We start from the raw sequence: 11676 nt of genomic DNA, 5'->3' as shown, positions 1-11676 counted from the left end.
ATGATTAGATTTTTTTTTAGAGAGATATTTATTTTTATATTTAGTTTCTATAAATGAATAATAATATTTTTTTAAAATACAATAAAATTTATAAATTTCTTAATAATAATAAAAAATTTTCAACTTTTTTAAATAAAAAATTAAAATATACTTTTAATTATTTGTTTTTCTCATTTTCTCATTTTGTGATGGGCTCATGTAGCTGGCTTAGAATGAAATGGTGAGCCAAGCAAAAATAATGATAGACCTGTTGTGAAAGTTTGAGTGTTTATGATGGAGATTGGTCCATTATATTATATATATATCAACACTATATATCAAATTAAGACAAAAAAAAGCATTATATATTAAATGAATATAAGTAAATATATNACTAGATGAGATTTAAATAAATAAATAAATAAATATTATTATAATAAAAATTGTCATAACATTAAAATAATAGAATAAATAATTTAAATATTAAACAATAAAAAATTTTCGTTGCTAATCCCACGGCTAGCAAGCAGTGAATTAGTGAATATTGTTGAAGGAATTGAAGTGGAACACTGAGCTTTATTTTTTTAGTCATGGGCCAAGTCAAAAGACTCGAACTGAAAATAGCTCATAGTGATTTTCAGTGACCCAATTTGTAAGAACCAGGTTATCGGTAAACAGATTTTTCTAGCAAAAAAATAAATAAATAAAAAGAAAAAGAGAGTTACGAGGTCAAACTTGGCTTTATGAGAGTAATTAATTTTTTAAGTCAAATTTGACTAATAGATATTAAATACTATCTTATCATTGGCTAGTTACCACACCAGAAATTTTTGAGTTGCAAAAACACTTTTAGTGACAATTGTGCGCGCACCGAGAAAAATTCTCGTAACCAAAAACCTCAGAACCAGTGGTAAAAGTAATTTCTACTCAAGTAAATGTGTTTCTAGATTTATATTAGCTATCACTTTATGATTCACCTCTTTAAAAATAATTGTTAGCCATTAATCGTTTTACCGCTCGGTAAAAGTTATCTGAACCGAATTTTTGTCTAGTATTTTGCAAACGACTCCTAGAGGCCCCGAATCCTCTTGCTTACTACCCAAGTAACTCGGCCCCCATCTCTCAGCCTCTAGGACGAGATTATCTCGGCCTCTCACCCCTCTCTGCTGTGTTTTAAACCACGAGTAATTAACCGCGGTTAACTGCAGATAAACACGTCATTATGACGCTGACTGTGTTTCCTCAAAATCACGCCCCTTCTCTTTTGATATCAGCCCATTTTTCTCTAATTTTTCCAGCCATCTTTTACCACCTTTAATTAAGTTAGACTTCAGATTTTATTTAAGGAATTACCAAAGCAAAAATTCAATTACATTTTACCATAAAGAGAGAGATAAGAACCGTAAGTGAGAGAGGAGAAAAAATTTTGCACACCATACCTGCGTTTTCAGCCCATTATATCACCATTCATACACTATTCTCCAAGTGTTCTTCAAGGACTCAAACCATACAAGTACAAACTCTTGTCCATTTTTACCAATCTTTGTGTTTTTACCGAATTCGACTAGGTAAACTCTTGTTCTTTCTCCTTTTCTTTTTCTTTTCAAAATAACAGTAACCATTATGAATCATTACTCTCCTCTATGTATAGAGAAATTCTCTTGAAGCACCCATGGAGCACGCCTACAGAGTTAAGGAGTTTCGAGCTCACAGTGGCTAAATTCTAACGTTTTGTGACACTTTAGGCCCAAAAATGAAACTCACCACTACCAGCTGTGTTTCTGCCCTTGTATCCACATTTTCTAGTGTGAGAAATGTTTATTAACTGAATTATATAAGAGGTAAGGGTTAGGATTAGCTAGAGTATGGTTGTGCTTGTTTATGGTGCTTATATGAGACTCTTTGTGGTGAATTTATGCTTGTTTTGAATTTCTAGAAATTTTGTGAGTTGCCACTATTTTAGCTTGATGAATATGTGTAAAATACTGTTATATTGTCTCTGGATTTTTGTGTGAAAATAGCCGGAAACATGGAAGCGTTTAGGGTTTAAGTTTCAAGTTTTAAACGTCACAAAAAGTGAAGAAAAACATAAAAACTGCACCTCTGAAATTAAGAGCACGAAAATCATGGTAGAAAAGAGTTAAAAAGTAGTCAGAAAAATAGTTTTAATCCTATGGAACAAAGGAGGAAAGATAAAAAGAGTATTATGGTCATTTTTGGGTAAAAAGAGAGTCAAAAATATAATTTAAATGAAAAATAAGTAAAATTCTTAATTTAGTATCATTAAGGGTAAAATAGTAATTATATAAATTATTTGGGTCAAGATTATAATTATAAAAAAGTTTCAGACCTAAATAAAAGTTTTAGTAAAAGTTAGAAGTAAAACGGTAAAAAGTAGTAACTAGAATAAGTAAATAAAATTAATAAAGGGTAAATTTGGTTTTAGGTCCCTTAGGGTGAAAATTGGCATTTAATAAAATTATTAGGAATAATTTTAATCATAGGCAACTAATAGGATTAATCCGGTAAAATTTTGATGCTAAATAAGGTTAAACAGTAGAAACTAGAGTACTTAGGGGCATATTAATAATTTCAGGCATAAAGTCAAATTAAAATAAATAATTAACTTAATCAAGGAAAAAAAATATATTAGAAAAAAATATGAAGATACAATGGTAAAATAATAACATTAGGGGTGAAAGCATCATTAAAAACTTAATGAAAACAGTAAAAAGAAAAGTTAAATAAAAAGGGCAAAATGGTAAGATGTGACAAGGTTGAGACATTTTAAGAAAGATCCGGACACAAGTTTTTATAAAAGAAGGGAGGAGAAGTCCCTTAGAAAGAAATTTTGTTGAGATGTGCCGCGGAAGAAGAAACTGTAAACCCCAAGGTGCTAAGAAGTACCTGGCAGAGCGGACTTCTATCCCGCCTGGCCAGAGACTATATGAACGTGGGGACTGATGCGGGTAGAAATCAGCCAATTAAGAAATTAATATAAGAACTACGTTGCGAGTATAGTTGTTAACCAGGAAAAATCCGCTTATCAATTTAGAAGGGTTGTCACAAAATTAGAATAAAAATATTGGGAGTATGAATCCCAGGTCGTCTCCCAACGAGTTGACAAAAGGGTGCTATCTTATTAATCAGGAGTTTTCTGAGAAAATTTGAGAGTTGAATGACAGAAAATAAATAATTGTAAATTAAAAGAGATTTATATATTCAAAATAAAAAGCCTTGACTGGGGGAATGATTAATTGAAAGTTCTATCCTTATTGGAATTCTCTCAAGTGTAGTATAAAGAGGTTGTTATTTTCACTTAGTTAACCCTTACTAAATAAAGGAAAGTCAAGTGATTGAGCTAACTCTTATTTGCAAATTCTAGTCCTCTCCCTTGGGAAGGTCTAGCGTTAGTAAATAAAGAATTAGCCAACAACTTCCAATTCAACTAATCACTTGAGCATTCTAACTCAAGGGTCTCCTTTTAATCAACCTCTAAGTCAAGTTGGGAGTCTACTCTATTGACATGAATATAACTTGCACAAAATTAAAAAGAGAATAAAAAGAAGACATGATAGACAATAACTAAAACTTAATTAAAAGTAAAAGTAATCCTTTGCATTAATAAATTCTAAAACAATCCAATTGTAACTCTGAAAAAGGATTAAGGATATGGAATAGTAAGGGAATAAGAAAACAAACTAGAATAGTAGCAACTTCAACGGAGGTAATAACTCTTCTCAATATCCAAAGCAAAAGCATAAAACTAGAAAAATTATGAATGTGTAGAAAACCTAGAGGAAGAATAATTTCTCTCTCAGATCTAAAACTAGAACTAAAACTAAATTAATGAGAATCTCCCTTGAGTCTCTGCATGTTCTCTGGCTCTAGTTTGTATTTCTGGGCTGAAAACTGGGTCCAAACTCGGCCCGAAATCGCCCCAGCGTTTTCTGTGATTTCTGCAGATCGCGCATGTCACGCATACGCGTCAGTCACGCGTACGCGTCGCTGGTTATCTTTGTGTGTCACGCCTGCGCGTCAAGCATGCGCACGCGTCGTCTTGCAGAATTCCAATCCACGCGTACGCGTCAGGTACGCGCACACGTCACTGTGAAAATCTCCAGATCACGCGCACGCGTGAGCCATGCGTGCGCGTCGATGCTCGCTGGTTGTCTCCTTTATTTCTTGTGCTCCTTCCATTTTTGCAAGCTTCCTCTTCATCCTCTAAGCCATTCTTGCCCTATAAAGACTGAGAACACTGAACACACAGATCACTGCATCGAATGGTATAAAAGGGGAATTAAGATACACAAATTAAAGGCTTAGGAAGCAAGTTTTCAACCATAGAACAAAACTAGGAAGGAATTATAAAACCATGCAATTCGTATGAATAAGTGTGCAAAGACTTGATGAAACCACTCAATTGAGTACAAGATAAACCATAAAATAGTGGTTTATCAAACTTCCCATACTTAAACATTAGCATGTCCTCATGCTAAGCTCAAAGAGATCAAAAGAATAAATAGGAAAAAGTAAGACTCATGAAATGCAACCTATGTATGAATGCAGCTATATGCTAAGATGATTCTTTATACTTGGTTAAAAGTAAATAAGTTCTTCAAGACAAACATAAATTAGATATTACTAATTTAAATCATATAATAAATACAAGTAGACTTGTAAGTAGACAGCTCATGAAAGCAGGAAACATGGAATTAAGCATTGAACTCTCACTGGTAGTGTATGTGCACTCTAATCACTCAAGTGTATAGGGTAATCCACTCTAGTCTTCTCTAGTCATGCTTTCTAAACTTTATTCCTTACCTAACCAATCAACAAGTATTTAATGTACCAATGCAAACATCATGAGGTCTTTTCAAGGTTGTAATGGGGCTAAGGTAAAGGTGAGGGTATATATATATGGCTAAGTGAGCTATAAATTGAATCCTTGATTAACCTAAGCTCTCACCTATACACACACTCTATATACTTGTAAAATCATGCCTAGCTACCCAAAATTCCCACTTTTGCATCACACACTCATGCATCAACTTTTCTTTAGTTTCATCACATATGCATTGATCTTTTATTAGCTTAACATTGGGATAATTTTGTCCTCTTATTTATTTATTGAAAAAATTTTTATTTATTTATTTTATTATATATATATATATATAGAGAGAGAGAGAAAAGCAAACATAACTTATCAATGCACATGGATTTTTAATTTTTCTGGTCTCACATGAATAGGTACCCAAATTCCCAATATTTTATCATTTAAACACTGTACACTTTCATTAACCCAAGTTCTCACAGTTTTTCCACACTTAGTTAACACACTATCTTAAGCTAACCAAAGATTCAATTGGGGTATTTAATTGTTTTTCCGCTTAAGGCTAGTGATGTGGTAAAATATACAACAAATAGGGATTAAAAGGCTCAAGGTGGTTAACAAAGGTAATTGAAAGGGTAGGCCAATTGGGATAAGTGAGCTAATAACAAATGATGGCCTCAATCATATGCATGCATATAACACATTAAACATTGGACATATAGAGTGGAACAAAATAAAAATTACTATCATAGAGAATAAAACACACAAGAATAAAATATTATGGTTAAATAGTGTAACCATGTAATTAAGCTCAAATTTCACAGGTTGTGTGTTCTTAACTCAAAAATCATGTTCCAATTTACAGTCTTCAAACAAGTTTATTGATAAAGTTTTTTTAATTTAAATTAGTGAAATATTATAAAATAGAGTCTTGAAAAGAAATTTATTAATTTTATCAAGCAAACATTCATGCAAACAATTATTATCATGCAATCTATTCTATCTAACAAAAGAAAAATAACCTATTGGTGTTAAGAAAAAGTACTTACCTCCGGAAGTCAGGTACTGACCGACCTCCCCACACTTAAAGCTTGGCACTGTCATCGGTGCCATCAGTTAGGAACAAAGGGGGACTTGTAACAACATCTCCACTGTCGGGATTGTCATGGCTCCCGGTGCTGGTAGGTGAGATGGATTCCGGAGTGTCTGGTTCTTCTTCAGGTGGGTGGTTGCCAACAATCAGCTCCTTGAGGTATGTAAATTGGCGCTTGTTACGGCGCTCCATTCGCTTTGCTTACCGGTCAAGCCGGTCCAACCTCTGAAGTATCTGTAAGAGCAGCTGATTTGTTGAAGGTGCTTGGGATGTGGAATGAGAAGGAATATCTTCGGCAGGGTCTGCAGTCCGGCTGATAGTGGCTGCTGGAGGTCTGATGTACTTCCCGTTGGGGACAATCTGATCATCCCGCGGAAGTGTGGTCTTGGTGTCCCCAGCTCTGTAGGAGACTCCGGCGGGAAAGGGTAGGTTGCCCGCAATCTGTACGTGTCCCATGGCGTTCCGGATGTGTCTTGGTAAGTTGAGAGGCTGGTCTGTAAGGATACACCAGAGGAGAACAGCCATATCTGCAGTGAAGGAGGACTCGTGAGTGCTCGGAAAGACGTAATGGGACATAATTTGTGCCCACACTCGGGCCTCCAAGGTGAGTGCTGAAGCCAATATTCCCTTAGGTCGGGTTCGATGGTATCCATAGATCCATCTACTGCCAGGTTGTGCTATAACTCTGAGGACGTCGTCCCAGTTAAATTGGTATGTCTGGCGCTTGATAGAGGCTTCTTGGTATGCGTCCAATCCTTCTGGGGCAGGGGGAGATATAAAGCGCGTTGAATGGCCCCTTCAGTTATGGAGAATTGCTTCTGACGGACATAGACAGATTGCAGGGTTGGCATGTGAAAATTAGAGTAGAATTCGACTACCCATGAAAGATTGACCTGCCGTGGCTGCCTCCGTAAGAATCCCCATTGTCTGTGCTCAATGTGGGGCTCAACAAACTCCACAATGTGGGTAGGAAGGATGAGTAGGTGCTCATTGTTGTAGTTTCTCTTAGTCAGGATGGGGAACATCTGCTCACAGTAGCGGTTAGTGAACCGCGCAGTGTCCCTTGCTGGAAAGGCTTTCTCTGTTTCATCGACCTTGATGATCCTCTTGACTCACTTTGTGGATGGCTTGACTGATGTTGAGGATGGTTCCGCAGCTAGTGCTCTTTTTGTTCCTCTCCTTGCCAGTGGTTTGGGAGTAGCTTTCTCTTTACCCATCTTGGTGGCCATCCTGAAAAGGGAAAAAGGAAAGTAACATGTGAAGCCAAGGGTTAAAGCGAGGAGGAGGACAATACAAGTGATAATCAATGCCAAGGTAAAGAAGGGTGTCGTTAACACATGGTCGTGACTACATGTAATCAGGACATCAATAGAAATATAGCATGATAAATTAAGACAATTAGATGCAAGATGTTTATTGGCATGCTGGCAAAGGCATGAGTAGCATAGATCAAGCATTAATTGCTTAATTTGATTATCAGTTGTAACAAACTAACAATCACGTTTGTATTGACAATTATATTCAATTAATAAAATTTTGGAAGGATTTTGTGAAAAACAGGCATTAGAGTAGAAGGATAGAATAATTAAAAATGCACAATACCATACGACTTTTTCATGGAGAATGATGAAGTGCTCTTGGTGCTCCACCCTTAGTTGTCCCATGTTGGAACTTAATTCTCCTAGGGAGGTGTTAATTTGCTCCCAATAGTTTTGTGGAGGAAAGTGCATCCCTTGAGGCATCTCAGGGATTTCATGATGAGGAATGCTCTTGTTGAGGTCCATGAGTGGGTTCTCTTGTTTGCTCCATCCTCTTTTTAGTGATGGGCTTATTCTCATCAATGAGGATGTCTTCCTCTATGTCAATTTCAGCTGAATTGCAGAGGTAACAAATGAGGTGAGGAAAGGCTAACCTTGCCAAAGTGGAGGACTTGTCAGCCACCTTGTAGAGTTCTTGAGGTATAATCTCATGAACTTCCACTTCCTCCCCAATCATGATACTATGGATCATGATGGCCCGATCCACAGTTACTTCGGATCGGTTGCTAGTAGGAATGATAGAGCGTTGGATGAACTCCAACCATCCTCTAGCCACAGGCTTAAGGTCCGGGCTTATCAATTGAACCGGGTTGCCTCTTGAGTCTCTTTTCCACTGAGCTCCTTCCACACATATGTCCATGAGGACTTGGTCCAACCTTTGATCAAAGTTGACCCTTCTAGTGTAGGAGCGTGCGTTTTCTTGCATCATTGGCAAGTTGAACACCAACCTTACATTTTTTGGACTGAAATCTAAGTATTTTTCCCGAACCATTGTAAGCCAATTCTTTGGGTTTGGGTTCATACTTTGATCATGGTTCCTAGTGATCCATGTGTTTGCATAGAACTCTTGAACCATTAAGATTCTGACTTGTTGAATAGGATTGGAGAGAACTTCCCATCATCTTCTTCTAATTTCATGTCAGATCTCCGGATACTCACTCCTTTTGAGCTTAAAAGAGACCTCAAGGATCACCTTTTTCTTGGCCACAACTTCATAGAAGTGGTCTTGATGGACCTTTGAGATGAATCTTTCCATCTCTCATGACTCAGAGGTGGAAGCAATTGCCTTCTCTTTCCTCTTTCTTGAGGTTTCTCTGGCCTTAGGTGCCATTAATGGTTATGGAAAAATATCGAGCAAAAGAAGAAGAAAATAGTAGAAGAAGAAGAAAATGGAGGAGATGGAGGGAGATATGTGGTTCGGCCAAAGGGTAGAAGTAGTGGTTCTAATGTGTGAAAATGAAGGAGTGGTGAGTGGTTTATATAGGGGTGGGGGGAGGGTTATTGGTGCACAAATTGTGAATCACACTTTTCACAACTCGTACCACTAACCAGCAAGTGCACTGGGTCGTCCAAGTAATACCTTACGTGAGTAAGGGTCGAATCCCACGGAGATTGTTGGTTTGAAGCAATCTATGGTTATCTTGTAAATCTTAGTCGGGAAATCAAATATGTTTATCAGTTGAATTGCGAATAACCAAGAGAGCATAAATTAAAGGTTACTTGTTATGCAGTAATGGAGAATATGTTGGAGTTTTGGAGATGCTTTGTCAGATCATCACCTCCATCACAGTTAAGTGCGAATGAACATCTTAGATAGGAACAAGCGTGTTTGAATGGAAAACAGAAATACTTGCATTACTTCATCGAGACACAGCAGAGCTCCTCACCCCCAACAATGGATTTTAGAGACTCATGCTGTCAAAGGGTACAAAGTTCAGATCTAAAATATCATGAGATACAAAATAAGTCTCTAAAAGTTGTTTAAATACTAAACTAGTAGCCTAGGTTTACAGAAAATGAGTAAACTATGATGGATGATGCAGAGATCCACTTCTGGGGCCCACTTGGTGTGTGCTGGGGCTGAGATTTAAGCAATTCACGTGCAGAGGCCATTTGTGGAGTTGAACGCCAGTTTTTGTGCCAGTTTGGGCGTTCAACTCCAGCTTTTGATCCTTTTCTGGCGCTGGATGCCAGAATTGGACAGAGAACTGGCGTTGAACGCCAGTTTACGTCATTTATCCTTGTGCAAAGTATGGACTATTATATATTGATGGAAAGCCCTGGATGTCTACTTTCCAACGCAATTGGAAGCATGCCATTTCGAGTTCTGTATCTCCAGAAAATCCACTTTGAGTGCAGGGAGGTCAGAATCCAACAGCATCAGCAGTCCTTTCTCAGCCTGAATCAGATTTTTGCTCAGCTCCTTCAATTTCAGCCAGAAAAATACCTAAAATTACAAAAAAACACACAACTCATAGTAAAGTCCAGAAATATGAATTTTTCCTAAAAACTAATGAAAATAGACTAAAAACTAACTAGAACATACTCAAAACTATATGAAATTAACCCCAAAAAGCGTATAAAATATCCGCTCATCACAACACCAAACTTAAACTGTTGCTTGTCCTCAAGCAACTAGACAAATAAAATAGAAGACTAATAGGTTGAGAAGTAATAATATCTCATAGTTTTTGAGTGAAGCTCAGATTCTAATTAGATGAGCGGGACTAGTAGCTTTTTGCTTCTGAACAGTTTTGGCATCTCACTTTATCCATTGAAGCTCAGAGTGATTGTCATCTATAGAAACTTAGAATTCAGATAGTGTTATTGATTCTCCTATTTCAGTGTGATGATTCTTGAACACAGCTATTTTATGAGTCTTGGTCGTGGCCAACAGACGTCTCAAGATACTCCCAGTATTCAGATTGAGGAATCTCTGGGAGGAATTCCTGTGCTCTCTTCTTGATGGGATCATCCTGTGCTTGTTGTTTTTCCATTGATGCTTTGGTGATTGGCTTCTCAACTGAGATATACTCAGTTATTCCCATCCTTACTCCAGCGTCCTTGCAGAGCAGAGAAATCACGCTTGGATAAGCCAACCTGACCTCTTTAGGATTTTTGTTAGCAATTTTGTAGAGTTCAACTGAAATCAGCTGATGAACCTCCACTTCCTTTCCCATCATGATGCAATGGATCATCACTGTTCTTTTAACTGTGACTTCAGAACGGTTGCTAGTAGGCAACAGAGAATGCCCAATGAAGTCTAGCCATCCTCTAGCGACTGGTTTGAGGTCCTCTCTCTTGAGTTGATTTGGGACACCCTTTGTGTTGGTGGTCCACCTGGCTCCAGGGATACATATGTCCTCTAAAATCTTATCCAGGCCCTTGTCTGCTCTCATCATCCTCCTGTTGAAGGAGTCTGGATCATCCTTCAGCTGAGGTAGCTTTAAGATCTCCCTGATCCTGTCATGGTGGGTATGAACAATCTTCCCTCTGACCACGGTCTGATAGTCACCTTTGGGGGCCATGATCTTAGTGATTTCGGATAAACACACCAAACTTAGAGGTTTGCTTGTCCTCAAGCAAAAGAAAAGAAAGGAGAGGGATAGAAGGAGAGCTAGGTGCAATTGTTGATGGAGGAGGAGGGAGGCCGAACCCATATTTAAAGGGATGGGGGGTGGGTTTTCGAAAAATTGGGAAAGATAGGATAAAAAGATTGATTTGAAAAAGATAAGATAGAGGATATAGTTTAAAATTGAGAAGATATGATAGATTTTTGAAAAAGATAAATCTAGATTTTGAAAAAAATAATATGGAGATTTGAAAAAGATATTGATTAGTTGAAAAGATTTTAGAGTGAAAAAGATAGATTTGTTTTTAGAAAAGATTTGAAAAGAGTTGGATTGAATTTGGAAAGAGGGATTTTTAGAAATTAAGGATTTTAGAAATCAGGGTTCTTAACATGTTTATGTAAAAATCATGCATTGAAACATAAAATTTGAAATTAGAATGGAAAAACGTGTGGAAAACTGAATTTGGCTCCTCCTTGCCATCCTGGCGTTTGAACGCCCAAACACTGCCTGTTTTGGGCGTTCAGCGCCCAATTGCTGCTCTCCTGGGCGTTTAACGCCCAGCTGCTACCATTACTGGCGTTCAACGCCCACTGGGTGCCCATTTCTGGCGTTGAACACCCAGATTGCTACCATTACTGGCGTTCAATGCCCAGTGGATGCCCATTTTGGGCGTTGAACGCCCAAAATACACTTTTACTGGCGTTTTCTTGCCAGTGAGCTTGTTTTCTCTGTTTTGTGTGCCGAGGTCTTCTGTAAATGATTCCTCACTTTAGTGTCAGTGAACTTTATATAAACAAATAAAAATAAAAATAAAAATAGGGCAAAATGCTTAGAGGATTGTTGCCCCATGGCTGGGTTGCCTCCCAGCAAGCGCTTCTG

Source organism: Arachis ipaensis, chromosome B06 (assembly GCF_000816755.2).
Source record: "Arachis ipaensis cultivar K30076 chromosome B06, Araip1.1, whole genome shotgun sequence".
NCBI lineage: Eukaryota > Viridiplantae > Streptophyta > Magnoliopsida > Fabales > Fabaceae > Arachis > Arachis ipaensis.
The sequence above is the reverse complement of the archived record's forward strand: the minus strand, read 5'-3'. Positions refer to the sequence as shown.